Raw genomic sequence first — 25972 nt, forward strand, 5'->3', positions numbered from 1 at the left:
CCTTCTATTAGGATAAACATCGCAATGGTTTCGTCATTGTGTGTTCTTTTTGAAGTTCATGTTAATCAGCAATTTTCCAACTGTCACGTGTGTCCATCGCATTACCGTCCACATGCCCTTTGCACTGTTGCGGAAGTACTGTGCCTTTGTTAGGCTACCAATGGAATACATAAGGATGCATGTCATGACATTCCGGTAGAAGCAGCTCAGAGATTCCGAAACATCAGATTATTTTCTGCGATCGGGTGAGCAACACACATTTATGAACGAGCGACCCTCAAGGGCCACAAAACATTCTGCAATTTGCATAGTTGCGGCTCCCGGGAGGGTTTTGATACGCCTATATTTATCGATGCCGCAGACAATGGAGAAAGTTCTTTCTTCTATTCACCTGTCTCGGCTAGCACTAACTGAGTCTAACACTTGGCGGTGCCGCGTATAATATTATTGCCTAAGGATTTATATTTACGGCGTTTATTTGCACGAAATAGAGATATTCTTAACGACTCCGTGAATTCTTTGTAAAAAGGTGAAGTTCTGATTAGGAAACTAGTAGTTGCACGGAACTTCGTAAGGCGGCTTTCAAGCTACAAAAGTCGAACAAAGTAACAATATAGCACAAATATCTAAACGGTTAACGCGTTGCTGCTGACTTTTTGGGTGAGACTCGTGTGAGGTACTGCACACAACTAGAGGTGAGGTGAAGTAAGTTGCTGAGGTAGTAGGTACATTTTTATGAATACAAACCAACGAGCACGAAGTAGAATACGCTAACTGGAAAGACCACACGGCTAGAGCTTCGAAACGCCATATTCACTCGTCCTGTCATATTCCTCTTTGTTAGCCTACTTCTCCGTGTTCGTATTTCAGCATTCGTGAACTAGAGGTCAATGTTTCGGGCTTGGTCTTAAGGTTGCCAGCCCCCAAATTTAGCGGGACAGTTTGACCTGTGAGTAAATATCCCGAATCCCAACTTGAAACAGTCGGGACGGCCAAACGTACAAACTTTTGCTTTTTTTTTCAACTAAATAGCAATCAGTAAACCATATTTCCTTTTTATAATGCCTGATAGCTAGCTTGGTTACACATTCTTCTCCTTTGTCTTGTGCTGCGTTGTCATAAACATAGGGGTGGTTTCGTTTGTATCGTGCCTCTAGTAATGCTGTAGATCCTAATCATTAGCAGTATGTCTATCTATGTGCTTGTATTCGTGTCAGCCAAGCAACTACTGCACCTTTCTTAATTTATATCGCAGCGTAGTAGGGCTAAAAAATTGTAACATTGTTGAACGTGTGGACTGACGGCTCTTGTCACTGACAGGATCAGTGCCCGGAGCCACGATAATAACAAAAGTCAGCGCACTACAACAATCGTAGCAGCCGAATAACTGAACTTTGGACTAGTCGGTGCTGGCTCATTCTGTGGGTTGTGCTAGACGCACACTGACGAATCTTGCGTCGTCTGTCTGTTCTTTTCTGTAGGTGTGTGTCTTGCGCGACCCACAGCTAACTGGAACCAAAACGAGCGAGATGTAAAAAAAAGATTACTTACCTGAAAAGTTGCACTGGTGTGGCTTCCAACGTTGGAGAGGACGCGACATGAAAGTCCTGCATGCCGAATTGAGAGACGAAGACCGTAATTTGAGCGCGTACAGCAGGCAGTCACGTGGGTGCACTTATAACTCGGCACTGATGTACGCGAGGAGAACTACCTCGCGTGAATTCACAGCACAATGATTCAAAAGAATGTTTTTTTTTCTTATTGCCAGCGAGAACCGCTCTCCGCGCCTTGAACAGACGCCACGAAACTGCTTATTCGAGTCACGCAACGAGTATTCCTACCACGATTCTTCCAAGGGCGATCACTGATTATCGCCCCCAGGTGGAGAGTGCAAGCAAAACAGAAGAAGGACAAAAAGCATGGATCAAGAAAGGACAAATGCTGCGTGCAATAGCGCTTCGACGAGCTTACGAATCGAAACTGCGGTGAGCTGTGCGGGTCGGACCACCTTCATAATCGCCGCATCGAGAAGCACGAGGTCAAGAACGAGTTGCATCAGGTAGAATTGAATGATCGGTGTTAATTTTCCTAAGGGGCTGTAGCAGGACTCACTGGCACTGTGAGAGATGCCATAGTGGAGGTCTCCGGACTAATTGTGACTATGTGGGTCTCCTTAACGTGCACCCAAAGAACGATAGAGGATAGCTTTTGTATTCCGTCCCCATAGAAAGGCGGCCGCCGCGATCACAATCGAACTTGCGACCACGTGCTTAGAACACTAATGCCAAAGAGGCAGCTGCGACTGGTGAGTTGCAAAAGAAGGCGCGCTTTTTAGGATTAACTTTTCATACATGCTGTCTTATTCTTTTCTCCATCTATCGCAGACTCAGTTACCCATTTTCATATATAAACGCCCCACGTGACGAATCACGGGGGGAAAAACACAATAGTAGAGGCCCTGACGTCACGTTCTTGAAGCCGGAAGTACAGTCATCTTGCTGTGCTTCGAACTTACATTGTTACGAGTCGCCGGAAGTATGCGCTGCTGATGCGCCTTAGAACTAAACCTACAAGGCTTCTCCAATAGTTTTAGTAAAGCAGACGCGTCTCTGTATTTACTATGGAACATTGAACAAGTCGACGAAGACCGGCGCCATGATTGCGTGAGCGCCTGTTGTGCTGGCTGACACTCACACTCGTAGCTCACAGAACCACACACGATTTTCAAGCTCAAAAACCATGCACACTCCGATTACAGCTTGTCTTGCAAACGGAATCTGCTTCGCGAAAGGCCCGGGCTGAAAACTTTTCTCTCACTTTTCTGATGCCAAGAGCAGCGAGAGCTTTACTGACGCGAATGCCTTGGAAACGATGATGTTTGGACCATCAGTCCCAGTGATTCTTTGCGAAAAACAGCATGCGACTTCCGCCACGCTCTCGCCAACACTGCCTGGCTGGCCTGGGCCTCTCCTAAGCTTGTCTCCCACCACGTGACAAATGAAAGTTGCTTTTATGATAGGAAATTATTTTGTCAATTTGGAGCAGTGTTCTATCACCATCCTTTTCGTTTTATCTCAGGAAGCCACGCAAAAGAGCCTCAGGCTGGAATACTGTTTATTTCATTTACCATTCATTTACCTCTGTGTAATTGATACAAGCTATAATAGTGCCTTATCACGTTCGATTCAATTGCGAAGGCTGAAAAATGTTATTGCAGTAATCATCGAAGTAAGCAAATATCTTAAGTGGAAGGAAGAAAGTTAATGGACGCACTAGACATACCGCCGAAAGGTACTGCTTATGTCAATTACGGTGTTTGATGGTAGCGCTACAAACTATCGTCGAAACGTTTTGACAGACGCACGAAAGTGTGACGACTACGCAATCATGACGACAACAGGAATCATGGCAGTGTGACAACTGTGCGTGGGCTGCGCATGACGACGGCTGCATGACGGCCACGGAATGACGACAGTATGACGACGGCCGCTTGAAAACGACTGCGAATCTGCGCTTTCTCCTCTGCTCGTTTACTCCCCGCAAGCCAGATACCGCTACGACCATTCGCTTTAAAATTATGCAGCTCCGATGCACCGCGAGAGCCGGTCTGGTGAACTGAAAAGATGAAACAGCACACGCGGACAACCGATGCGCAGCTTATTTGGGCGCCCCGCAACTGTCAGTCGGAGGCGGAGAAGCGGGACTTGGAGCCACTACCGACCACAGCATCTAAACATTCCGACGCAATGAAGCTCTCGCGCGTCAGCGCACACATACATACATACATACATACATACATACATACATACATACATACATACATACATACATACATACATACATACATACATACATACATACATACATACATACATACATACATACATACATACATACATACATACATACATATATACATACCCGTCGCGGTGGCTCAGTCAGCTAAGGCGTTGCGCTGCTCAGCACGAGATCGCGGGATCGAATCCCGGCCGCGGCGGCCGCATTTTGATGGAGGCGAAATGCCAAAACGCCCGTGTGCTTGCGTTGTAGTGCACGTTAATGAACCCCAAGTGGTCAAAATTTATCCGGAGCCCTCAACTACGGCGTGCTTCATAATCAGAACTGGTTTTGGCACGTAAAACCCCAGAAAGAAGAAGAATACATACATACTTACATACATACATACATACATACATACATACATACATACATACATACATACATACATACATACAGCTATGTTTTATAGTTGTTGTTCGGCGACGACCGCTCTCCGCCACTTCATTTGCGCGTAAGCACGTGTCATTTATTCGAGCGCTTAGATTAGACGGAGAAAGTCTAGCCACCGACCACAAAAAAAAATGACAGCAGATCCACGAGGTGAATGATGATGAGTGGGCGAAGCTCCGGAGGGAATCATCGGATCTCCCGCTTAAGGGGACGCTAGCACAAACGCGTTAGAAACGTGCAGTACTCTCTAGTAAGGGGGAGCGGCCACAGCGTCTTACGCAGCCATTTACACATGCCGGAACGTGCACCGCGTTTGCCGACGCCATCACATGACTGCTGAGACAGTATACCCCCCGTATTCATAAACGCTCCTCGACTTGAACTTGACTTGCCACCGCTTTGGGCAGCGCGTTCGAAACGCGTTGAAGGTAAGGTGGAGAGGCCACAGCGTCTTACACCAGCTTCTTACACGGGCCGTAACGCGCTAGCACAAACGCGTTAGAAACGCGCTAGAAACGCGGCCTTTCGTTAATGTTGGGTATTTATAGCCATCGTGGTGCGTTTGTCCATGTCCGCTTCGTGGCGTAGTGGGCTAACGCCGCGCGCTCGGAAGCGAGGGGTCCCTGGTTCGATTCCGCGCTACGGACACAACTTCGGAATTTTAAAGACGATAGTCTTTCTTGGGGAACTTAAACGCTGAAAATTTGGTCTGTCTGTCTGTCTGTTTGTCTGTATGTCACCCGATTCAGCCACCCGGCCAAAGTTGGACCACTTGCTCACCGCCCACACTACTTAAACTGGTACGGCTGTTCATACTTGTGAACGTTATCGATCACAAAGTAAATATTACGCATATCTGAGGCGCAACATCACTAGGTAAGTATTAGGAGGTGTGTTCCTTTAATAGAAAATACATAGATACGTAACTCTAAAGACCCTAGTTTCTTAAGCTGCGCTGAAAATGACATGCTATGCGCGCCGACGAACGACGTTCCCCGACTGCGCGCCGACGAGCGCCCTCTGCCATGGAGGAAGGAAACCCTCCGCACAAGCTCATGTTTCCCGATGTATTGCCAGATGGCGTCCATGTCTCACGCAGCGCCTCCTCAATTTTATCAATGCCAGCCAGATGCGGCCGATTCAACATAAAGGAAGCGCTGTCTGAGGCAGGGCAAAACATAAATGGCCGCTTGATGAAATAATGCGGTAAAATGAAATCTGCTCAAACAAACCTTCATGCCAGGACGGAAATGGTACGAGAACAGCATCACGGGTGGCCGCGGATCAGACCAGCACTCATGTAGTACGGCCGGCAGAAGACTATCGTCTTTCGACGACATTTGCAGCGAAGCACGCAGATACGCGGCAATATTTTTTTCTCATTTTTCTCAGACTGGTTACACACTACTACTACTACTACGACGGGGACGGAACGGGTGCCGCCATAAGGAGCTTCGCCCCTAAAATGGGAGAAAGAGTTAAAGTAAGCTACATGATTTGAACTTATGCAATTTTTACAGCGAAGCTCTATATCTAAAATCCGTCCGTCCGATGTGCGCAGAATTATGGAGAGATGCTGGTGATAGTGCAGAAAAGGTTCATGCGCAATGTCACATATCCCTGTGGACTCCGGGTGGTGGGCTCCGGCACCTGTAGCGCGCCCTTGAACTACCCTTGTCACACGTAAAAGAGAAAGAGGAGCGCTCCATTGGCTGCACCGTGAGTGACGTCGTTCTCTACGTCACAGCCGAGCACGCTTGCAGCAGCATCTCTCCGACTTCAACATTGGTAGGCCACGCATCGTACGAACTCCCGAACAGCGGGCAGCTTACAAAGAACAGCGTCGACGGCAGCACCGTGAGAGCTCGTGTTCGCCGTGCCGATGCTGCAGTCCGGGCACAAAAACAGGCCCGGGTGACCGAGCGCAAACAGCAACTGCGTACCGAGGATCCGGCAGCCTACGAAGCCGTCGTTTAATGAACCATCGGGATTACCCCGGTGATAAACACCGGGGCCGCACGTTCCAGCTTCACTGGTGAACCATCTGCACGCAGTGCTTGGGCGGCGTTTGAAGTGAAGCTTTCGCAAAACGCCTAATTAAATGCTGTATAACATTATTGCGATATGTGCAGTTCTCTATTGCCATCCTATATAATGGGTAATCTAACCCAATGTTTATGCACCACGTAGGCCACAGCTTTAATGTCATACAATGTTTATGCGCACTGACTGCAGGGTACACTAGCTATATACAAATGCTAACAGAAATTACTACTTGTACGTATGCACGCTGTGACACAACGACGACGTGATGTCACAAGGGCGAATGCGAAGTTTGATGCTTATAATGACGGTGAGTAGAGTTTCATGCTGATACAAGTACGACGCGAATGACAGTGGTAAGGCCGATTATCGTTTCATAACCAGCCGTTGCCATACGCTAGTCAAACGCAACCTGACCGTAACGCAACACGAAATTAAGGACGACACGATACCTTACTTGCTACTGGAGATAGACCCCACGGGCATCACGGCGAAACCATTCGCAAGTGGGAAAACGCGGCAGATCAGACTAATCAGACTGTTAAAACGCATTACCAACAGTCACAGCGGTATGAAGAAGGCAACACAATTAGGCTGGTGCAAGCCTTCGTCCTCAGTAGAATCACGTACGTTGCTTCTTACTTAAAGTGGCAGATGGCCGAGAAAGCGAAATTAGAACGCTTAATCAAGAAAGTGTATAAGCAAGCCTTACGGTTACCAAGGAACACGAGCACGGGGAAATGGTTAGAACAAGGGTTGCACAACACGCTCGACGAATTATTCGAAGCGCACGACATAGCACAATAGAAAAGACTTTCAAGGACGAAAACAGGTAGGTACATCCTCGAAAAACTAGGCATAACTTATCACACGCAGCACGGAGAAAAGGCAGACGTGCCGCGACGGTGACATACAGAATAGTAGTTCCGCCGTTACCCCGAACATCACGCCGCTAGAAGAAACAATAGGGCGCAGGACCTGCGGAGGAAATTGGGCAACTGCAAAGAAGCGGTCTTCGTGGACGCGGCCCGATACGTGCGTAGGCGCGGCTACGTGGCCGCGGCGTCGACCGCGAAGGCAAATGCAAGACGAGCCTTAGGGTGCAAACCCCACACGCCGAGACAGCCGAGGCCGAAATAGTCATCAGCGGCTCGCAAACGGCGATACATAACTATGCTAATGGCCCGGTCTCCCTGGAGGAGGTGCGCATACTAAGGGATAACGAGGGCAAAATCCGCAACAAAAAGGGCACGTTAATCTTATGGACGCCCGCATGCACACGCGCACGTGTTTTGGCGGACCCCACTGGCCGGCAACGAGGCGGCACACGCGGCGGCTCGAGAGCTCACGAACCGAGGCGTTGTGGACGCCGACGAAGCCTTGACCGATGCCACACGCGTGGAAGATTGGGAGTGGGGGAACGTATGACTAGCTATAATGACAAGCTTGTTAGACGCAAATACCTACCACCACAAAACAAATTAAGTAAGAAGCAGGCAGTTGCGTGGAGACAACTGGGACACACACGTACCCAAATCCAGTGTGATCTTTCGTCTGTGTTACCCAGATCTTTATTCGACGGATAAATGAAGGGTGTGCGATGCCAGGGAGACCCTGGGACACAAGATATGGGAATGCTCGAGTTTAGACGACTAAAATACACAGAAACCATGAGGAGGAAGTCTCGAACCGCAGGGCGCGCTGGGAGGCGGCTCTGCTCAGCTCCGCATTAGAAGACCAACTCTGGACCGTCCAGCGAGCCGAGGAAGCGGTCCGAGCCCAAGGGCTCGCGGCCGAAGCCTAGGCCGGGGCTGAGGCCCGCCCCGAATTAACTTCGAGGGACTCTCAATAAAGTTGTTCCATCAATCATTCCTGTGTCTGTGGTCTAATGAAATCATGCGCACGTGCGCATAACCTCGCGCGCACGTGTTTTGGCAGACTGGTGTGCTAGCACGTGCTCTCCAACGTAGCACAGATGCCAACGTTTTCAAAGAGCTATTATGAGTTGGCGCGAGAGGAGTATGCATATTCACCGTATGCTCTTTTCCATTTACGTGGAGTGATGTAATCAGGCGCAATGTGTTTGCGACTTCCTTTTTATGGGCAGAGACAGTTACAGTGTTATAACCAAGGTTAATACGTAGCGAAAACTGCTTACCTTGGATCTTTTCATCGCAAGTCTCATTACTAGCTTGGGCTATCGCGGGAGTTGTGATTTCTCGAATCGGGAGTCCTTGATGCGGTCTCACAATGACATTGAAATTGTCCTTTAGTAAGGGTGATAGTTTCTTCCCGTTTCGTCTCGGGCGAAATCTTGGCTTGTCTGCGTTCTTCAGCGAGTCGTTCTTCCGGTGCTCCGGTGTACGTTCTCATCCGTTGTAGTTTTCTTGCCCTGACGAACACAACCGTGGTCCTTCCCTCTTGGGCGCCTTGAATGTGTTTTTCGGCCGTAGTCTCACCATTGTTGATGGTGGACGGTGGTGTGCCTTGGTGGTCGTAGTCTGGCGTGTTCGGATTTCCGTGCAATCCATGCGCTCATCGGTGTTGGAATCATGGCTGGTCGACGCTCTCTCCGCTGAGCCGCTTTTTGTGCCAAGCGCAGGTGGTCGGGACGCCATCTGTGTCAGCGTCGTGGCGGTGGTGGAGTCGCTGCCGGCGGCGCGGCTGCCGCCACTCCCTACTCGTCGGTAGGCTTACGGGCTGACTTGTGGTTGTAGAAATTCCTGGGTCGTATTTCCGTGAAAAACAGTCCAAGGACCAAAACGTGGGCCTCCCTGGGTGCCACTTGACTTCCCGGAACGAATGAGGTGCCCTTTTTGTAGGTTTGCAGAACTGGAGCGCCCGAAGAACATGGAAATTGCAGAGCGTCATGCGAACGCGTCCGCACTGCTCGAGGTGCACCAAGCGTCCTTCTCTCTCGCTCAGTGTATACATGAAAGCGTTCCACTGCCACGGCCTCGCTCTTTAACACTAACGTGTCAAAGCGAAATAATATTGAAGTTTTGAAGTGTCTATGGGCATTGGAGAATATCTCAGGACAAATATAGATCAGTAAAAGACGCACGCGAGTAGACAAAACCTTTTTGTTGCTGCCTGTGCTACATGGATCTCACAACTTGCCAAGAATCACGCAGGGAGAAGCGGCAGAAAGACACGAGTAGCAATCATGGTAGATACAGATCACATTTATGAATGCTTGTAAGCCTACTCCACCTGCATATAAAGCAGTGCGATATCACTGGGTAATTTTAGAGCGCTGGCAGAGAGGGCTTCTTCTTGGAGTGAACATAAAAATGGGTCGGTGAGGTAGCCCTCCTCTCATGGAAAATAAAATTTAACAGAATTAAACTTCTGTTTACTTTTCGTCATCACCGCATCTTCCGGATTATAAGACGCTTTTCTTCTCCAAATGTTTCTTCGGTGCGAACTTAAATATGCATAAAACATGCACGCTGGCACGAACAAAATGGGTGTCCTTTTTTCCTGAGTGCGTCAAGCCGCAGAGGAAATGCAAGCAGCGTACCTGGGTTAGGGCTAACATAAGGACAGATTTATGGGTGTCCCGAATATTTTTGATTTGAACAAAAATTTTACATAAGGTGGGAAAATGCCTCTGTAGGAAGGAATGAACCTTTGTTAGCGAGACGCTGACGGGATTTTCAGAAATTTCTTTTTCACTTACCCTAGAAGGAAAAGAACATTTCGCTACTTTCGGAATTGACACTTCTGAACACCTATCAATAAACAACTAGAACATTGTACATTGTCAACCATTTTTTTAACAATGCACTACCAGAGGCACTTGCACAAGGAGATTTAGATTTGTGTATAACACAGTATTTTTGTGTAAAATTGACAAAATTTACTTCCTGAGCAAGCACCTCTTACTGACCCCAAAATCAGTAGCTTCGTTGGGACATAGTAGCTAAAGCGACAAGGCTGAAATATTTAATGTCAGACTTCAAATATCTCGCAAATTCGGGAGAAAAATGCGCAGCTGCGCTACGTATTTACTTTGCAATAAAATCCCGAAAACGGCATAATTTCAAAAGTAGCGGAAATTGGCCCATTTTAAGGAAATAAAACGAAAAAAAAAAGACATTAATCGCCGATTTTCTTGAACGTCTTCCAAAATGCCCACCAAGCACTAATAAACCTAGTGCTTTAAAAACATGTTGCAGTATTTTATTTGGAAGCGGGAAAATAGAGCATATTTCTAGGCCTCTGTCAGTTCATTTCAATCGTCTGTGAGGTTCTAATAACACAACCGAAATTACATTCACATTGCATTCCCAGCTTGTTGTTTTTCTGGTAGTAACGAAACGTTACTCAGATTGTGTCTTTTTTTGCTTCTGCTGAGCCACTGAAATCGGTTGAACTTGGTTTCTCAGGGCTCCTGTAGCCCTATTTTTCATACGGTACACAGATTACATTTGCTGATCTGTATACCGTAAGCACATTAGAGCGCGCGCAGCGAGCTGTTTAAGACTGGTCTGTGGAAACCACTTGTGGTAGTGTTCTCTTGTTACATCGCTTACCTGAAATGATGACCGCGTATATGACTGATGCATCAGCCTAGTAGGAAAGCGCTATGACGTCACTGCAGTGGAGGAGTGAACTGGGTGACTTCAGATTAGGACAGTCGTAAAAGGGGCCTCGGATACCTTTAGCCTTCACAAAAATAAATTATGGCATGCACGAAAATCCTTTCACACGACGCAACCAAGAATAAGGTTTCAGCACACCCCGTCTGGGTTTCACACAGAAAATATCTTAACTGAGACAAGTAGCAGAAATCTCGTTATCGAGTCGCAACCTAGAAAGCGGATGGTATAGAAAAAGCAGCTTTTTACACAATAAACGTTTTACTCTACATCTATACAACCCCTTCCACGGAATTAAGCGGAACTGAGTTCGAATAATGGCAGCACAAACGGGAAAAAGGCAGCAAAATTTCCGTTTTAAAAGACGAGAGTAAATGGAGTCTTATTTCTGGGGGCGTCTTACATTTCTTTTGTGGCACTTTAAATCAGAGGGTTTACCTTCAAAAATATTTTGCTCCACTGACATTCTACATAACTTAAAAAACAGTGTGTGCATCATTTTTTTGTTTTTTTTTTCGTGAAACTGAATGGTAAAAGAAAAAATAAAGAAAAAAGATTAAAATGACAACTCCGAAGCCCACTCATTTCTGGTCATTCAAAAACAATAATTTCCGATTTCTGTAAAACTTTTGACGTTCATATTTTGTGATCACTAGTCAATTTCCTGCAAAACCATATTGCAACATTTTGTTGCTAATAAAAATAAGCGACGTAGACTGTGGTATCCGCTTCACTGCTCAACAGCGTGGGTATACAGCTACCATGGTGAACGGTGCTATTATACTATTTTGTTTTTGAAGAAATGATTTGATGGGGGCTGAAGGTGGTTGCAATAATTCTGTTGTTGGGTTTAATGGCACATAAGCAGCTAAGGCTATCATGCGCCAAACACAAGATATAATTGTTCCGAAAAGTTGCGTCACCTCAGCGAGTCCTTGTCTGGACAAGGACCGCTAGGGTCCCAACAATTTAAAGAAAGACCTCGACCTTCTTCTCGGGGATGAGAATGTGGGTGAGCTGTAGCGTAATATGTAGGGAAGCACGCGGTGAGAATTCAGAGTTTTTCGAGAATACCTGCTTCCTTTAAAAAGTTAAAAACATCTGATATATCAAGAAGCGCATGTTCGCCTAAAAACAAAGCTGGGTGAAAAGGGATGTGTTCCTTGTAAAATGGAGTAAAATATTTTTTTCTGAGTGTTTCACGTTTTCTGCATGAAAATAAGACGTGATTCACTGTTAGTTCGTCACCACATGTTTCACATTGGGGCTTGTCTTGCTTTGTTAGTATGAAGTTGTGTGTGAGGTGTGTATGTCCTATGCGAAGGCGGCATAGAATCACTTCTTTGAGCCGTTTCTTGTGTGCGCAAGATCGCCATTCGCCTAACACGGGCTTTACCAAGTGTAGTTTGTTATTTAGTTCATTGTTCCAAGCAGACTGCCATTTTTACCTTAGTTTACAATGTATGAACTTCATGCAGTCTTTAGGAGGTATATTTATTTTCTTGATTTGTTTGTATTGAGTTTGTGCTGCTCATACATCTGCTCTCTCATTGCCGCTAATTCCGACGTGGCTCGGAGCCCAGCATAACTTAAGGTTCTGTCCCTGTGTGGTGGCTTTTATTACATTGCGTAAATGTCCCCCAATAGCGGTGTGACTGCATTTCTGGAGTGAAGAGCTTTGAGTACACTTAGGGAGTCTGTATATATAATACTATTTGTGAGGTTCTCCTTTACTATTTTTTCTACGGCTATGGAAATGGCGTAACATTCAGCAGTGAAGATAGATGTACACTGCGGAAGTGTAACGGTTTCTTCCCAGTTCCCTTGGACTACTGCACTTGTAACATGGCCAATCGTTTTCGAACCATCAGTATAAAAGCTTGTGAAACTGCTGTACTTTTCCTCTATTGCAAGGACTTCCTGAATAATGATTTGGGGTGGAGTCTGTGCTTTACGGAATTGTGTTAGGGTGAGATCGCAAGCTGTGGGGAAGTTGAACCACGGGGGTAGTGAATCATGTCTGTGGGCAATGTCAGGTAATGTGTCGGCTATGCCAAGATTCTGACAGATCTCTTCAAATCACAAAAGCAGTGGTTTAGTAATTTGTGGTTTGTTGTTGAATATTCGTCTGGAAGGGCATTTTGTAACAAGTGGATAGCAAATGTGTTTTGGTAGAGATCGTACCTTCAGAATATATGCAAAGGTCAGAGCGGCTCTTCTGCTTTCTAGAGATGGTTCATTTGTTTCAACATAAAGGCTGGCTATAGGAGATGTTCTGTATGCACCGCATGAGAGACGCAAGCCTGAGTTGTGCACTGGATCTAATTTCTTTAGGTATGACGGTCTTGCTGAACCGTACACTATACAGCCATAGTCTAAGGAGGAACGTAATAAAGAGTGGTAAATGTGCAGAAGGCATGTTCTATCAGACCCCCAGTGTTTTCGTGACAGTACTTTGAGTATATTCAGCGATTGCGAAGCTTTCTTTTTGAGGTTGTTTATGTGTGGTAAGAATGTGAGCTTTTTGTCAAAAGTTACGCCTAAAAATTTTTGTTCTTTCTTTACTGGGAGTATGGTTTCATTTAGGTGTAGGGTCGGGTCAACCTGTAGGCCTCTTTTGAGTGAGAAAAGAACTGCGACTGTCTTTTGTGGAGAAAACTTAAATCCGTTTCTGTCTGCCCAGATCGTGAGTTCGTTCAATGTGAGTTGTATCTGTCTCTCACATGTTGGCAAGCTGGAGGATGTGCATGCTATTTGAAGGTCATCGACATATATGGAATACATAATGGACTTTGGAATGATTTTTGTTATGGAGTTCATTTTTACTATGAAGAGGGTCGTACTTAAAATGCAACCTGCGGCACTCCATTCTCCTGGATGAACTTCTTTGAGAGAGTTGTACCCACGCGTACATGAAATAAACGGTTGGACAGGAAATCTTTCAGGCAGTTCAGCATCCTACCGCGGATACCAAGGTCTGCTAGGTCGCGGAGAATCCCAAACCTCCAGGTGGTATCGTAAGCCTTCTCCATATCAAGGAAGACTGCCAGACAGTGTTGTTTGTGTACGAATGCTTCTCGAACTGTGTTTTCTAGGCGGACGAGATGGTCAGTTGTTGAACATGCTTTTTTAAATCCACATTGGTGGATGTCAAGGAGTTCACGTGAGTCGAGAATAAACATCAGCCTAATATTCAGAATACTTTCAAATGATTTTGCGAGACAACTTGTGAGAGGTATGGGCCTATAACTGCCAAGATTGGTTGGTGGTTTTGCCAGTTTCAGAAACGGTACAATCACAGCTTTTTTCCAAGCTTCCGGTATTTTGCCTGATACCCATATTTTGTTAAAGAATTGCAGAAGTGCTTCTACGGCAGCTTCAGAGAGGTGAGCCAGCATTTCATAATGTATATCATCGGGGCCGGGTGCTGTCTGTCTACCGGCGGACAGTACTTTTTGGAGTTCCTGAATCGTGATTAGCGTATTATAAGACTCGTTTGTACTGCCACTTGTAGGAAGCCGTTGTTTTTCTGCTGTATGTTTGTACTTCAAAAACGAGTCTGTGTAGTGTGAAGAACTTGAAACTTCAGAGAAATGCTGCCCTAGTATGTCTGCCTGTTCGCCTATGCTTGTTTGTGTGCTGGGAGCTGTTAGAAATGGGATTGTGAAGGGGGAAAGGCTGCGATTTAGTTTATGAACTTGTTCCCACATTTTTTTGATGTCATTGTACTGTTGATGGATGATACGTAGTTTTTCGAGGAAAATAGAAACTTTAATAGAAACTTTATTGTAATGGAAAAGATATTAAGGAGGGGTGGTCGGAGCCTCTCAGTCCAGGGCCTCACTGGCCTCTGCCGCCTGCCTGACCTGGCTAATTAAAGACTTTTGTCTTGCCAGGTCGGAGCGGGCGAGCTGTGCCTCCCACTGCTCCATTGTGTCACTGGTATTTGGTCTATGAGGGTGCTTAGCGCACTCCCAAGTTACGTGAATTAGGGTAGGTATGCCACCGCACCAAGGACAGTTGGCCCTATAACGAGTGGGATACATGGCATTTAGCAATTTTAAATGGGGGAATACCCCAGTCTGTATTTTACGCCAATCGGCGGCCTCTTCCCCGCTAAGTTGTGGGTGAGGCGGCGGGTATTTTCTGCGGACTCCGCGCTGATGAGCAAGCATGTCTTTGGCATTTAAATTGGTAGGATTTTGTGAGGGATAGTGCGAGTGGTTGGGGTTAGAAGAGGACGCCGTCGCTCGGTTAGAAAACCCTCGAGCTAACGCGTTAGCCTTTTCGTTCCCCTGTATCCCCGCGTGGCCCGGGCACCAGAGTAGGCGATGACGGTGGTTGAAGTTTTCTCAGCATCGCGACGAATGCAGCGCACGTTGGCTTTCACCTTTTTAAAGTTTAGAAGATTTTCCTGTGTTGGGTATCTGGGGAAGACCCCCAAGCTTTGTTTTGTTTCTTTTTTGCTTCCCTGCATTCTTGTGTATACCAGGCTTTATGATTATGTTGTACCACTCCTGAAGACTGAGGAATAGCCAGCTGCGCAGCAGTGATGATACAGGTAGTAAACAATTCATTTAGGTCGTCGACATTGAGATGACATGAGAAAACTTTATCCAGGCTGGCCTGTTCTCGAAACAGTGTCCAGTTGGCTAAGTGCAGCTTCCAACGGCGTGCTTTGCTTGGGATGATCTGTGGTGAGGATGATAAGCTAATTTTTGCAGGAAGGTGATCGCTACCGTAGGGGTTGTCAAGTACATCTCAATTAAATTCGTTAAAAACTGATGGAGAGGTAAAAGATAAATCTAAGCAGCTCATTTTTCCGGAGCTCGGAGAGAAATATGTACGTTTTCCTGTATTGAGCAGACAGACATTATTAGATAGGTAAAATCTTCTATGATACGGCCTCTAGTGTCTGTTTAGTCACTACACCAAAAAGGAGTGCGCATTAAAATCCCCCACAACCAAATATGGCTCTGGTAACTGTTTAAAAAGTGCTTCTAAATCAATAAGTGTAACATTTAGATGTGGTTCGAGATCTACAGTGCATATTGTAATTGTTTTAAAATCAAGAACAGTCACTGCTACAGTTTCATATTTGGTTTGAAGCCTGATTCCATGAGTAGCAACACCATTTGGTATAATAATTGTTACACCTCCAGAGAGCCTACTCGCTTGCTCTCTGTCACAACGAAATACTTTGTATTTTTTTAAAAGGTTCTTGTGTTGTGGTCCTAAGTTAGTCTCTTGTAAGCATAAAGCCACAGGAGAAAATTAGTTTAGGATATCTTTTATGTCCCTGTAGTTTTTGATAAGTCCACGGCAGTTTCAATGTATCAGGAACGCCATGTTGAATTATTTTGTGGAGATGTGGCTAGAAACAATTATGTTCCTTGGTTTTGAGGACCCGTTATTGGGGTTTTTTCCTTTTTCTTTTTCTCGAGAGAGTTGTGCCTCCGCGGTAGCGGGGGTGAAATGGTAGTGGTCTCCAACGCCACCGCAGAGGCGCTGGAGCTCCGCGAAACCGCGGGTGTGCGTGTTAGAGGCCTCTACCGTTGGGGAGGAACCTTGTGGGTTGCTGAATGAGGGGCCGGAGGGCCCAGTTTGACAGTTGGCAGGGCAGCTTGCACTGTCTCTGCCTGGGGCGTGGGTGGCTCTGCCGGAGGCCCGGTGACCCTGGCCTGGGCAGGCGCTGAAAGCTGGTGTGGTGCTACGCCCCGTGGCACCCCATCAGCGAAGGAGAATGTGTTTAATGCAATACGCCTTCTTGCCTCTTTGAATGAAATGTTCCCTTTGGTTTTCACTGCAATTATCTGTTTTTATTTTTTCCAGGACGGACACGCCCTGGACTATGCGGCATGTTGTCCTTCACAGTTTACACAACGTGGCGCAGCGTCACAGTTTTCGGAAACGTGTTCCTTCGAAGCGCATTTCGCGCAAGTTTTGCGGCCCCGGCAACTCTGCGAGCCATGGCCGAACTTCTGACAATTGAAGCATCTGCGGGGGTTGGGGATGTAGGGTCTTACATCTATTTTCAGGTAGCCAACTTCTTTTCATTCAGGGAGCGGGTTGCTGCTGAACGTGAGGATAAGGTGTTTTGTGTCTATTTCCTTGTTGTCCTTCCGGATTTTGATTCGGTGAACGTCCATGACATCTTGGTCGGTGAACCCTTCGAGCATTTCTTTTTCTGTTAGCTGTACGAAGTCGATTTCTGATATTACACCGCGGACAGTGTTGAGGGATCGGTGGGATGTGACGGAGACAGGAATGTCCCCAATGGACACAATGTTTGACAGCTTTGAGTATTGGACATTGTCTCGGAGTTCAAGCAGCAAATCGCCACTGGACATTTTGTTAAGCTTGTAACCAGGGCCTAGGGCTTCTGTCAAGGACTTAGATACTGTGAATGGTGACAAGATTCTTGCTGGCTTTTCTTCTGCCTTACTATGCACTACATGATATTTTGGGAAGTTCACTTTTCTGGAAAAATTCAACTGCTTCGTTCCGCCCTCTTTTATTAGAGGGGCGATCATTTTGGAGGAAAGGAGGAGCCATACAAAAGTTGTGTTGTTCGGCCGCGGTGCCAGCCACCCACTATGGAGCCCAACGAGGGCACGGGACAGGAACTTGCAAGCAAGTCCTACCCACGCCAGCTGTACACCGCGACTATAACCTAATCCGACTTAACCAAGACAGGTTAGCCACACAAGGTTAACCCTTGCCACCTACGAAAATTAGAAGTGAATAGAAGATAGAAGAAGACAGGACAGGTATAAAAGAGGAGAGTAAAGAAAAAGACGCGTGGAGGAAGAGGACAGGAAAAGGTGACTGCCGATATTCCCCGGATGGGTCAGTCCAGCAGTGCCGTCTACGTGAAGCCGAGACCAAAGAGGTGTGTTGCCTCCGCCGAGGGGCCATAAAGGTCCAAGCACTCAGCATCGGCTCAACCCTCAGGGATCCCCTTTTCCCCGGACACGGCTAAGCCACGCACGGTTAAACGTAGGAGGGTCCAACCCTCGTGTGCTCGGGTCCGTGGTGGCGCAACTCACCAAACGCCTGCTTGCGCAGACGATCTCTGCGGGGGGTTGCAATAGTGCACAGGCAGCACGAAGCTTTATTGAATTAGAGGGTTTGTTAGAAGGCATCACGAGCCTAATAGAGGCCGGCTAATTTATATATCACATCTTGCGTTGAGAAAGAGCGTGTGAGAAAGTTATACAAAACGGCGTGCAAGAAACACAATACCAAGTTTGCGACTTCAAGAAAAATTTGTCTTAAAATCCACAATTTCGGCCTTGTTACGTAAAATAAAATAACAAAAAGAAAAGAAATTCGCCGTTTTCGCCCCTGCCGCACTATGGTAATACACACGGGGAGCATTTCAGGTAGTAGTTGTAATTAGACAGTAGTGCCAGAAGTCGTTTTCCCGAGAGAGATTTTAAACGTGTGCAGTTGGAAAAATACGAATACCCGATCCCTGAAACCCAAGCTCAACTGATTTCGTGGCTCAGCACAGGCAAAATAGACTAATTCTGAGTCACTTTTGTTTACTACCACAAGAAATCCAAGCTCGGAATGCCATATGAACGCAATTTTGATTTTATTGTTAGAATCACGCGGACGGTAGGAATGAATTAACCCAGAGGATCTTAAAATAAGGTAAATTTCGCCGCCCAAAATAAAATAATGCAACATATTTTTATGCTGCTAAATTTATCGGTCCTGGGTAGGGGTGTAGCAAGATTTTCATGAAACTCGGCTATAATTGCTTTTTCTTTAACTCTCTTAAATTACGCCAGCTTTCGCTACTTGTGGAATTTTGCCGTTTTTGAGAGTTTATTAAAAATAAATACTAGAAAAGCCGCATATTTGTATTCCTAATTTGCGAGAATGCCTTCGAAATATCGCGAGACAATTATTCTACTTCGCCATGGTAAAATTTACCCACAATGCCACTGATTTAGGTGTCAGTGAGAGGCGCTTGCTCAGAAAGCAAAGTTTGGCAATTTTTCATAAACATACTGTGGCCGACACTAATATAAATTTCCTTGGGCGAGAAGTGCTAATAGTTTAAAACAACACAAAAGAAAGTTTATCAGTGTACAATGTTTTAGTTATATAGTGATAGGTCTTGAGATCTCTAAAATCGGCAAGTCGCGAAAATGCTCTCTTCCTTAAAGGGAACCTAAACCACCCCTCGGTCTTAGTGGAAAAACAGTCCGCGGATAGCATACACTGCTGTGAACATCACAGCCAAATTTTGCAGTCCGCGCCGCGCGTGGATCTCGCAAGCGTAGCGCGATGTCGCCATTCTCTCAAACGCTTTCTTTTCAACAGAAGCCTGCGGCTTACTCTTCTCTGGGTGATTTATTTCGTAATATAGCACATTCCCATACGCGGCTGCTTTTGGCCAATAGCTGATATCAATCAAGAAGGCTGTTTGGATCAGTGCCTTTCTTCCTGCTTTTATTGTGCATATGTACTGACGCAGTTTAATTAACAGGATGGAGTAATCGAAAATCTGCCTTCGAATTTCGACAATAATTGGAATCCGACAGGCTTGGCCGCGGCCACCCACGTAGGAATTAAACTTTGGCCACCCTGCGTATCAGTGTTGTAGCCGTCGGGTCTCCCTAGTTGACTAGTTTTGAACACTAACCTAGCCTCCAACCACGCGAAACTTAAGGCCAAACCACACGCAGGCTTGCCATCGTGTGCGCACTCCTGCACGCTCCTGGTTAGGCAGCCTTCTCTGGGTAGTGAGCTTTTGATAGCGCTTGAAAATATGCAACTTGGATGTGGCTACTATCAGTCGGTCAAGCTGGTGAAGAACAAAGCCGGTCCGCATCACGTAGCACAGCCAGACAGGAGCATATGAACGCGATCGCGCACTTTAGCCTTGTCGTGCACTAAGCAAACGCTGCAGTTGCATGAAGCTGCGGTCTGCTACGTAGCTTAGATATACCGCAGCCGCCGACAGGTGCCATGATGAGTCTACTGGCTGAGCGCAATGCGGCTCGCTGAGGACAACCGCGTTTGGCGCATAGTAGGCGCCAAAATCGGAAATTGTGGCGTCTGCGTGAACGTCCAAAAGGTAATTTTAACTGCGCGTCACGGTGACGTTTAGTAGGCGCAGCATTATGGGCATACCCCGCTCCGCCGTAGCCTTCGCAGTGAAAACCACCGACGAAGGAGCGGAAGCACCACGAACGGTATGTTTCATGGCCAATAACTCCACTTCTATTGAACGCACTGAAGAATAATTTGTGGCAAAGTATTTCTGAAATAGTGTAAATTAACTTCAAATGCATTTCTCGACTTGGATAAAAAACGGTTCAGGGCCTCTTTCAGTGAATGAAAATATTTTTCTAAAAATGTGTGCGGCATCTCGCCACACAAAAGGATGATTTTGTTTTCTTCAGAGACATTTTCTGAACTCATAAAAAACTTCGAAGAAAGCCAAACAAAATGTCGGGACCCCCTTAATCTGTCCTTATATTAACAAACCCTCCTACAACGTCTCTAAACGTTATTCAGAGCCTGACAGCGGTGACGCAGCGACGATGCCGTCCAACTCAGACAGGGAGGCATTTAATGGTTTCCGGTGCAGTGCAATAATCGTTACTTTTCGGTGCCTAAGAAGCATGTTGGTTGAAGTTATTCTAGGGCAACATTTGCGGCTCGTGAATGTGTTGTTTAAGCAAATGCAGTGCCCTAAAATGTATGCACAAACGTGCGTAATCGCGTTTCATCGCGCCCACCGAGTTAGAATGGGTGCGTCTTATAAGCTGGTGCGACTGGTATACGTACGTTTTTCTTCGAAACAAGAGAGAAGAGGGGTGTGTGACTTGCACAAGCATGCGACGTATACTTCGGGAAGTACGATACCTCCAATTAACTTTTTCGTTACCGCGTCTATAGAAACGGATCAATTTGATCGACAGTCTTTATACGCGTTGTTAAACATCTACTTTGGAATTCTACTAGCAACATCATGCAGCAACTGAAATGACCAATGAAGTTTAACTATTTGTCCTATGTGACAATTTTGGGAAGATTGGGGAGTCCGGAAAAATGAAACTTCGACTAGGCGTATCGTCAGAACTGGCGTGCAGTGCTTCTAGAAATCATTGAAAAAAAAAAAAAACAGACGACGCCAAATTTGCGCTTTGGTAGATTGGCAGCATAATTTTTAAATGACAACAGCAGTGAAGACACAGACGCTTCTTTCGGGTGGTCGATATTCCGATCCGACGTATATGCTGTTTTAACAATGTGTCAAACAACAATACAGGCTCATGAGTATGTTATTTTGATAATTGTGTGTGACTAACTTCACGAGCACCTTTAATTTTCCCACCACGTGTTACTTTTATCTATCGGCGCTTCGACAGCGTATGTACAAATTATTACGATGAATCCTTCACGTCTTGTGGGGTTTTCCTTCACACAACCGCACGCACTCAATTCCAGACAGACCTTCGACCGAACCTTTACTAGTTGTGTGGTCCCTTAGATATGGGACACCGCGCCTATGCAAGTGCCCTTATTCGTTGCTACACAATATTGTGCAACACTTCATATTACTGCACAGCATGGGGGGGGGGGGGGGGGGCACGTGCTGTGCAAGTACTCCACAGCAGGTACTGCAGCACGCACTGCACAAAGCACGTGGGGGCACCAGCGCGAGTTGAATGCGGAAAGATTGGCGTGTTTTTGAAAATGCCTTGTGGTGCCTTCATCTAGCAACTTACCAGAGTTGATTTTAGCAATATAGACTTGGGCAAAATTTGTAAAGTTTTGGAGCTATCTGTTCTATTATATATTATTCAAAAGAGACTGCCAGTTACGGGTGTACTTACATTTCACTGGCATAGCCGGCAGCTTTTGTTAAACAGGACAGTAGTTCTGATTTACATAAATGGGTTTGTTAGATAGTAGAGCACTGCAGCGGGCCGATTTTTTTCAGCCCGGCCCGGGCCCGTTTTTACGTTGGGCGGCCCGCCCGAGCCCGATCAAAACTTTATGGCGAGACCCGGGCCCGGCCCGGCCCGCAACCCCTTTACCTTAGGCCCGAGCCCGGCCCGAGCCCGACTCGAAACCGGCCCGAACCCGGCCCGAGACCGGAAAAATTATGTTTTTTCAGAGTTGAGACGCCCGAGAATAACTCGCTGCACGTCCCATGCGCACCACCAGAAAACCCGAGCCCGGCCCGGGCCCGGGTCAAAAAGCACACGCCGTGCCCGAGCCCGAGCCCGTGAAAAAACTGTTCTACCCGGCCCGGGCTTTCGGGTAAGCCCGAGCCCGTGCAGTGCTCTAGTAGATAGTACGATTTCACTATCAGCATTGCTTTCTCTAATCTCCTTAGAACTGTGTCTCTCTTTCCTCGTGGCCGAAATTGAACTATAATATTAGGCTTATGAGGATGTCGAGTGCGTACGGAATGGGATACGTCCGCATGATCAATAGTTATGGGCGCATTGATAGCGGTATCGGTCTTGGTGAGAACGTCGTGAACGCTTACACCATTAGTCTATAAGGCAACCTTGATTTAAATATCGGTATTCCACAAGTACTCTTCAGATTGACCGGCCCGTTTTCGCAAGCCTGCGGGTTTCACCTGGATTTTTTCATTCTTCCCCACCAGTTGCACATTCCTAGTTTGCTCGGATTGAACTATCTTTTTTTAGACCTTCAATCTAGGCTAGGTACCATGTCACAATGTTCGTTGCGCATGTGTCGATTGGCATTTGAATGTTTGCTTTCCAGTGATTATTTAGACGTCTTCTAGTCCATCTAATTTTTCTTTCAGCTTTAGCAAATCTGCTTAAGCGTTTCCTCTCAACATGAAGAAATACTTCGAAATGGCTCTGATCAAAGTGACACTTTGCCAACCAACACGGCAACACAATTTGGCAATGGCGATGGTAGTGTGAAGAAAAGCAATCGCAAATGCATGCTACTAACTTGCGGCAAAATTTCAGCAGGTGCTCAGGCGCTGTATAAGTCGGGTACAAAGGCGCACGCATCTTTGTGTAGATTTCTTCCATATGCCGCATAATATAGGCGTCGCTGACGAAGTGCCTACCGGGGGTAAATGTAAACGAATGAGGCCTTGCACCGTCGGTCCGCCGAATGAGGAAGTTGAGTGCAGCTGCGCAGTACGGTAATCGGCGGCAAAAATACAGCAGAGGCCTAGGCGAGTGTCGTCGCCACCGAGAAGTGTTCATTTATTTCACTGCCGTCATACGCAGGGAAAGTATGTGGCGTTTTTGGCCCCTTTAAACCCACCTTTGTATTATCCAAAGTTTTGCTGGTCATGGACAGCACAGGAGTTGCGAAGAAAAGAACACGCAAATTTCGGGGCAAATGATGGGTACACATACAAACACAAGAAGAGCTCGAACGCGTTTGCTGAATAGCGTAGTCAATAGAGTGGTCCTGTGTGACTTTCGTGAGTTCAAATCGTGCACTTTGTCCTATTTATTGGGCAACAATATCTACGGATGAATAATTTCTCCTTTATATCAGTGTGTATACTAGATAAAAACCGTGAAGAGTATACGACACGCTTATAAAAACATTGTTTCCATTTTTCTCATAAGTCGACCAAACCATTCTGAGGGTTATAATCACAAATTTAAATCTTTGCCAAGCATTTTGGGTGGCGGCGAGGAGCACAGGTGGAACACCGGCTTTCAAATCTGAACGTTGTAAGTTCAAATTCTGCTTCAGCCACTACATTTTCAGGCTTGGTGTCGCGCCTGACCCTGGCAAAAGGTCGCTGAGAGCCAGTGGGGCTATACTAGTCCAGATGGAACCTAATTAGAAAGGTCCACTAAACTTTAACAAATTTACTTCTTCACCAGAACAGGAATTGGCCTCCCTGGTGCGGTATTCGGCCAACATCTCCCGCATAACTCCTACAATAAACTCATGGTCATTAGTCCCCTGCGGAGCACCTGTCCAAGGCCGCGGTGAGACCTGCGACGCGGCAGAGGGCACTAAGAATATCTGGATCCGGACAGGCCGCCAATGGAAACTGAACCTGGCAACGTTTAACGCGCGCACCCTCTCGAGGGAGGCTAGCTTAGCTGTGCTTTCTGAGGAATTATCAGGCATTTCCTGGGAAATTATTTGCCTCAGTGAGGTTAGAACTGGTTAAGCTTATACAATGCTGACTAACGGACACGTCCTCTGCTACAGAGGTCTTCCAGATAAGAGAGAATACGGGGTAGTATTTATTATTCATAGGGACGTAGCGGGCAACATTGATGAAATTCTACAGCATATATGAGAGTACAAGTCATCAATATAAAGCTAAATGGGAAGTGTAAAGTAAAAGTAGTACAGTAGTACAAGCTTACGCTCCAACCCCACTCAAGATGATGAAGAGATATAAGTTTTATGAAGATGTGGAATTAGCAATGAGAAAGGTATCAAACTCAGTATATTGTAGTTATGGTTGACTTCAATGCAAAAGTGGGGGAAAAGCAGCCTGGTGAACAGCAACTGACAACTACGGCATCGATTCTAAGAACACTAGAGGAGAGATGTTGGCAGAATTCGCAGAAAGGAATAGGCTCCGAATAATGAATACCTTCTTCAGGAAGCGCAGCAACAGGAAGTGGACTTGGAAAAGTCCTAATGGAGAGACATGGAATGAAATAGATTTCATACTCTCTGCCAATCCTAGCAAAAAAAGGATACACAAGTGTTAGGTAAGGTAAAGTGCAGTGACCATAGGTTAGTGAGCTCTAGGATTTGTCACAACTTGAAGAGAGAAAGAGTAAAATCAGCCAAGAAGACACAGGCCAGCCTAGATGCACTAAGGGTAAAAGCAGATGAATACAGGCTGGTGCGCGCAAACATGCAGCTTCAGAAAAGTAAGGTGAGGTTAACATAGCGGCAATGAATGAAACCGTTACTACGCTGATTCAGAAACAGCATTTGAAGTGGGAGGTAAGACATAATCGCCACTAGTAAGTAAGCTATCCCAAGTGAGAAATGACCTAATATTATTTAAAAAAAAACTACGCATGAAAGTGAAACTGAAACTGAAGAGATCAGACAGAATTCGCTGAACTGTGAAAATGATCAACAAAAAAAGTAAGGAATATTCGAAATCATAACGTGGGAAGGATTGAGAAAGCAGTAAAAAAGGCAGCCGCATAAAATAAATCACAAGAAAATTAGCATTAGAAAATTACCTTTTAAGAAAAGGGTAAGGCAAGGAAACATTATCTCTCAAATGTTTTCACGCATGCTTTGAAGAAGTATTCAAGCTATTAGACTGGGAAGGCTTACGAATGAGGGTCAACGGCGAATATCGCAGCAACCTTCTGTTTGGAGATGTCATTGTCGTGTTCAGCAACACTGGGGACGAATACAACACAACATTGAGGACTATAACCGAGAAAGTGTAAGAGTGTGGTTGAAGATTATTATGCAGAAGACAAAGTAATGTTCAATAGCCTGGCAAGAGAACAATAATTCGGAATCGCGAGTGAGCCTATGGAGTATGTGCAGGAGTACGTTTATCTAGGTCAATTACCCACAGGAGACCCTGATCATGAGAAGGAAATTTACAGAAGATTAAAAGTGGGTTGGAGTGCGTACGAAGGAGCTTACCACTGTCGTTAAAAAACAATAGAGTACAATCATGGCATTTACTGGTGCTAACATATGGAGCAGAAAGTTGGAAGTTAACAAAGAAGCTCGAGAACAAGTGAACGACCGTGAAAAGATGACGGAACGAAAAATCTTAGGAGTAAGGTTAGAGACAGGAAAAGGGCGGTATGGATCAGAGAGCAAATGAGGCATAGCCGATATTCTAGTTGACATTAAGAGAAAAAAATGGGGCTGGGCAGGCCATGTAATGCGTAGTGTGGATAACCGTGGATCATTAGAATTACACAGGGTACCTAGGGAAGAGTAGTGCAGTCGAGGACGGCAACAAACTAGGTGGGGTGATGAAATTTGGAAATTTCCAGGCGCATGTTGGAATCAGCTAGCCCGAGACAGGTGTAATGGAGATCGTATGGAGAGGCCTTCGGCCTGCAGTGGACATAAAGATAAGGTGATGATGAAACCGC

General features: G+C 46.0%; 1 pseudogene; it reads right to left on the minus strand.

Annotated features, from left to right (window-relative positions):
- LOC119445990 (carboxypeptidase Q-like) overlaps positions 1-25972 on the minus strand; it is a 67287-nt pseudogene that overhangs the window by 11772 nt on the left and 29543 nt on the right.

This window comes from Dermacentor silvarum, chromosome 3, assembly GCF_013339745.2.
Source record: "Dermacentor silvarum isolate Dsil-2018 chromosome 3, BIME_Dsil_1.4, whole genome shotgun sequence".
NCBI lineage: Eukaryota > Metazoa > Arthropoda > Arachnida > Ixodida > Ixodidae > Dermacentor > Dermacentor silvarum.